Consider the following 5,782-nt stretch of genomic DNA (forward strand, 5'->3'; position numbering starts at 1 on the left):
AACCGCTACACACCACAGAAATTGCAGCGAGGCTGCCAGATATTGTGACGAAGTCACCAGATAAAGATATTATGGCTAGGCCACCAGAACAGATATATATATGTGGCGAAGCCACCAGATTGCAGCGAGGCTGCCAGATATTGTGACAAAGTCACCAGAACAGATATATGTGGCGAGGCCACCAGATTGTAGCGAGGCTGCCAGAACGCTTCCTCCATCAATATAAACCCATGTCCCACGCAACAGAAATAATATGCCATGGCATACGTATACAGAAACAGAACATCATGCTTTTCAGAAAAAAATAACCCTAGGGGTGAAATCGTAATTTTGCATGCATAAGGGTATTTCAGTAATTATTACCTATTGCTAAGGTTTCATGCTCATTCTAACGTTTACCAAGTAATCAGAAGTACTTACCTCGTCTTTTTACCAAAGTGGGCCCGTTGGCCCATTGGCCCGTTTTCGGCCCATTAAGCCCAAAAATATCGTTGTGCACGAAAATGCACACTCTGCACTCTAATCATCCAAATGCACCATATTCATTAACAACTTTCTCACGAGCTCTCGCACGCTCGCGAGTTCATAAAATACCAACGTTTCGGTATTTCGGCTTTTACCGATTCAGTCTAAGGGAGGGTGTTGTTTACACACCTGGTTGATGACGATTGATGACGATATCTCCCACGCGATAATCCTACAATCGATCACTAGCACATTAGACTTACGAATTAACGATATCTAACATAAATCCACGTCAACTAACCCAATCATCACACAAGTTAGTCATTTATGCACGAGGGGCAAAATAGTCATTTTACCCTCCAGGGGTAAATCGGTAGTCCTACCCTACAGGGGTATTTTAGTAATTCTACAACTTATCCACTTGGGCCTACGGACCCATTGGGACCACATGGCCTATTTCAGCCCATCGCGGCCCAAAATAGCTGTCCTACTGCTAGAGTAATGAGAAATACACACCTGTTAGGAGACTGCAGTTAATCCTCACTCCAAACACTCTTAGCTGACGCCCAACTCAAACGAGCACGTCACAAAGTGAAAGGGATCAGCCAAGAAGGGTATGCCTACTCTCCTCATGGTTTGCTCTATTTAAAGCCAGCTCTCCATCTACTCTTATGTTAGCTTCCTGATGTGGGATCCCTCCATCACCAGAGTTTAAAACCAACACCAACTCTTGCCGTCCCAACATAGAAAAATAATCAACCTTTGCGTGCCAAGGGATTCGTACCAAAGTCCTTTCACATGCCAACTCACGCCACCACCACTAGGCCATCAACTCATTTGTGTCATAAATCCAACACATTAAACTTTAAAGCGCACCTACTTGCTTCCAGATTTATTGAAAAGAAAAACCAAAATATATTGCAAGAGCCAAGACTTGAACCTTGGACCCCTTGCTTCCTCTATGGTGTCACTTCTTTGTCCCCTAAGTGGTGCCACCTTGCCACTACACCACACTCCTTTTTGTGTCATCTTTTACCCCTTTACTCTTAAAAGCCCAAACGCCAATTGCATCACCTGTTCATAAAATTAAAATTCCGAAGACTACCACGGATTTAAATTAAGTTTGGGCCTTCCAAAGGCCTACTAACCTACTAAAATATATACTTTAACCAACCAGAACACACACAAATTTTAAAAATCACAGAAACATAGAAAACCCGAAAATTGGGGCGTTACAACTCTACCCTGCTTAAAGAAATTTCGTCCTCGAAATTTTACCTAAATCAAACAGATGAGGATATTGTTGACGCATTGCCACTTCTGGCTCCCAAGTAGCTTCCTCTCTGCCATGATTACACCACAGCATCATTACTAGCGGATTGATTTCCTCCTCAAAATCTTAACATCTTGATCCAAAATCTGCACAGGCTTTTCCTCAAAAGTCAAGTCTGCTTGGACCTCGATCTCTGCAACCGGCACAACATGAGTAGGGTCAGAACGATACCACCTTAACATGGAGACGTGAAAGGCATCATGAATTCTATTCAACTCTGGAGGTAGCTCCAACTGATAAGCCACTGGACCCACTCGCTTAAGAATCTGATAAGGCCCAATGAATCGTGGACTTAACTTGCCTTTCCTCCCAAACCATAATATTTTCTTCCAAGGTGAAACCTTCAAGAGGACCATATCACCCACAAAGTACTCAATTTCCTTGCGCTTCAAATCTACATATGATTCTGTCTATCAGATGCTTCCTTCAACTGGTCTCTCGTCAACTTGACCTTATCCTCAGTATCTGCCACCAACTCAGGTCCAAGAACCTGTCGTTCACCCAACTTGGTCCAACAACTAGGTGTACGACATCTTCGCCCATACAGTGCCTCATAATGAGCCATTTGAATACTTGCCTGATAACTGTTGTTGTATGCAAACTCTGCCAACAGTAAGTAATCCTCCCAACTACCTCGAAAGTCGATAATGTATCCCCTCAACATGTCTTCCAGAATCTAAATAACCCTATCCGACTGACCATCAGTCTGAGGATGAATGGCTGTACTAAAGTTCAACAGCGTACCTAACGCCTCATGCAACTTTTTCCAAAACCGAGATGTGAATCTAAGATCTCGATTAGAAATAATCGACACTGGCACTCCGTGAAGTCGCACTATTTCCGCCACATGCAATTTGGCTAACTTCTGAAGTGAATAATCAGTGCGGACAGGTATGAAATGAGTAGATTTGGTCAACCTATCCACAATTACCCAAATCGAGTCCTTCTTCGACGGTGTCAAGGGTAACCCACTCACAAAATCCATGGTTACCCTCTCTCACTTCCAAAGTGGTACTTTCACTGGCTGCAAAAAGTCCGGAAGGTAATTGATGTTCAGCTTTCACTTGCTGACAAGTCAGACATTTTCCCAGAACTTCCGTTACCTCTCGTTTCAATCCAGGCCACCAATACAACTCCTTTAAGTCGTGATACATTTTACTCCCTCCAGGATGCATAGTACACAAACCTTCATGAGCTTCTTTCAGAATTGCTTACCTCAAGTCAGAGTCCTTCAGAATACAAAATCTACCTCGGTAACACAGAACTCCCCCACTGTTCAATCTGAACTCAGAAGTATCCCCATTTTAACCTACCGAAATCGAGAAACCAGGGACTCATCCCTCGACTGTTTTTCCTTAATCTCATCCACCCAGGTCGGCCTAACTTGCAGTTCTTCTAACAGACTACCATCGTCATACAGACTCAAACGAGCAAACATGGCTCTCAGATCAGATACAGTTCTACGACTTAGGGCATCAGCCACCACATTAGCTTTGCCTGGGTGATACTCAATCGCGCAGTCATAATCCTTAAGCACCTCTGTAATATCCTAATTTTGGGCCTAGTCGGAATGATGGTTTCGAGACCACAAATTCGAGATAGAAATAATTATTTTATAATTATTTTTACGTCTATGATATGATTGCATGATTGTGTGAAAATTTCATGAAGAAATTCTATGCATAAAGTGCTTAATTTGAAGTTAGGGACTAAATTGAATAAATTGCAAAACTTGTGTTCTAGAAGCATTTTGCATAAAATTGAATTAGATTATTAATTAGAGGTCCTTAAAGAGTAATTTTACCAATTTCTAAAAAAATCTGGACAAAAATGGGCTTGGAAGGGTAAAAATTTAAAGATAGTAAAAAGGGCATTTTAGTCATTTAGGGGTAAAATGAATTAAAAGACAAATTTTAAAACCCAAATATGTCCATCTTCAACCCGATGGCCGAATATAGCAAGGAGAAACCATGGCTAGGGTTTTTCAAGCTTCCAAGATCGATTGTAACTCCGTCCTAGCCTCGTTTTTAATGTTTTTTACGCTTTTGGAGTCCCGGTAACTTGATTTAGCTTATGCTAGCAATAATTCAACCTAGGGTTCATAATTGGAAAAATACCCATAGGTGAAATTTGTGTATTTTGGTGTTTTATGATAGAATATGAGGTTTTAAATTATGTTAGACAACTTGTGCTACTCGGTTTTAAGTGAAAACGAGTAAAAGGGCTTAATCGGTAAAAATACCTAATAGTCATAAGTACATGTTAGAGTGAGAATTTGATGTTGATATAGAAGGAAAAAATAATCAGCATGTCATAAAACATAAGAAAATAGGATGAAGTTTAATTTACGAGCTTTGGGGCAAAAGTGTAAATATGCAAAAGTTTAGGGGCAAAACTATAATTTTGCCAAAATATGATTTTGGGTCAATTTGAATAATGTGAGTCCTAATTAGACTATATTTTAAATGATAGAGCAAGGAAAACTGAAATTCGGGCTAAAATGGGGAAAATACCAAGTTATGGACGAAATGGTAAAAGTAGCCATTTTCGCATACGAGGTAAGTTCATATGTAAATGTTAGTAACATGGTTATTATTTTAAATGTTTTAATGTTATTTAAATGATATGATAATTATTATGAAATATTATACTTGTGATAATTGTTTGATAATATGTCAAATTATGTGATATACTTGGAAAATGTGAAATACTACCGAGTATCGGTATCGGCATTCCGTAGAAGATGGTTGAGACACATGATTGGGAAAAAGGTCCCGTTGAACCTTAGGAATGGATTAGGATACAAGTGACATGTCATTGGGATATTTGGGCATCCGAACTCGTTGAGTTGAGTCCGAGTTCACTTATGGATGCGAATGTCCGAACTCGTTGAGTTGAGTCCGAGTTCATGAGATGTAACTAGGCATCTGAGCTCGTTGAGTTGAGTCCGAGTTCACTTATGGATGCGAACGCCCGAGCTCGTTGAGTTCAGTCCGAGTTCGCTTATGGGCGGGTTACATGGTAGCTTGGCTACATATGTGGCACTTATGTGCAAACTTTCCATGTATCCGATTTACATTCCGATGTGTTCAACGGGTAAAGTTCTACTCAAATGGAGGAATACTCGAGATGAAAGGGACATTTTGGTAAGTGTTGTGAAATGGATACTTTGAACAGGTATGTACTTAACCCTCGGGTTGAAAACTCAATATAACAACAATATGGTAAGATGATAAATGAAAATATGATATGAATGTCTTGGTGATGATTATGCAAATGATGTTTTATGTTTGCTTATATGGTTATGTTACTTGCTATTTGCATGTGAACTTACTAAGCATTTATGCTTACTCCCTCCTTTTCATTCCTTGAAGTTTTGACAAGTCAGCTCGAAAATCGAGAACGGTCGGAGGCTCGCTCACACTATCCATTTACCATCTTGGCATAATGGCTTGTATATTTTGGGTATGGCATGTATAGCATTATATTCATTTTGTATATATGGTCTTATGATATGGTTATTGAGTAGTATGGAAATGCTTGATAATGATTAGCCATTGGAATGGCTAATCATGATCATATTTGGAGTTATGTATGTCAAATTGCTAGCTAATCCATGGAAACCATGAAATAGATAAAATTTACCATAAAATAGATTCAGACAGTAGTAGTGACGTGAATTTGAAAAATCACTAAAAATAGTAGAAATGGAATTAAATGATGAATAAGTTATGTAATCGAATCTTGATGAGTCTATTTTCATATGAAAGAAACAAAACAGGTATATGAGTTATATTTTGTGAGATATTTAAGTTTTCATGGAACAGGGTGAGAGTAATCTCTGTATCCCCTATTCTGAATTTAAAAATTCACTATAAATTGTAAAAAAAAACAATTCGGAGTTTTATTGTACATGTATGAAATCCTTATTGAGTCTAGTTTTATAAGAATCAAACAGCATAGTGATTGAAACTCTGTACAGGG

The sequence above is a fragment of the Gossypium hirsutum genome, chromosome A05 (assembly GCF_007990345.1).
Source record: "Gossypium hirsutum isolate 1008001.06 chromosome A05, Gossypium_hirsutum_v2.1, whole genome shotgun sequence".
NCBI classification, from domain to species: domain Eukaryota; kingdom Viridiplantae; phylum Streptophyta; class Magnoliopsida; order Malvales; family Malvaceae; genus Gossypium; species Gossypium hirsutum.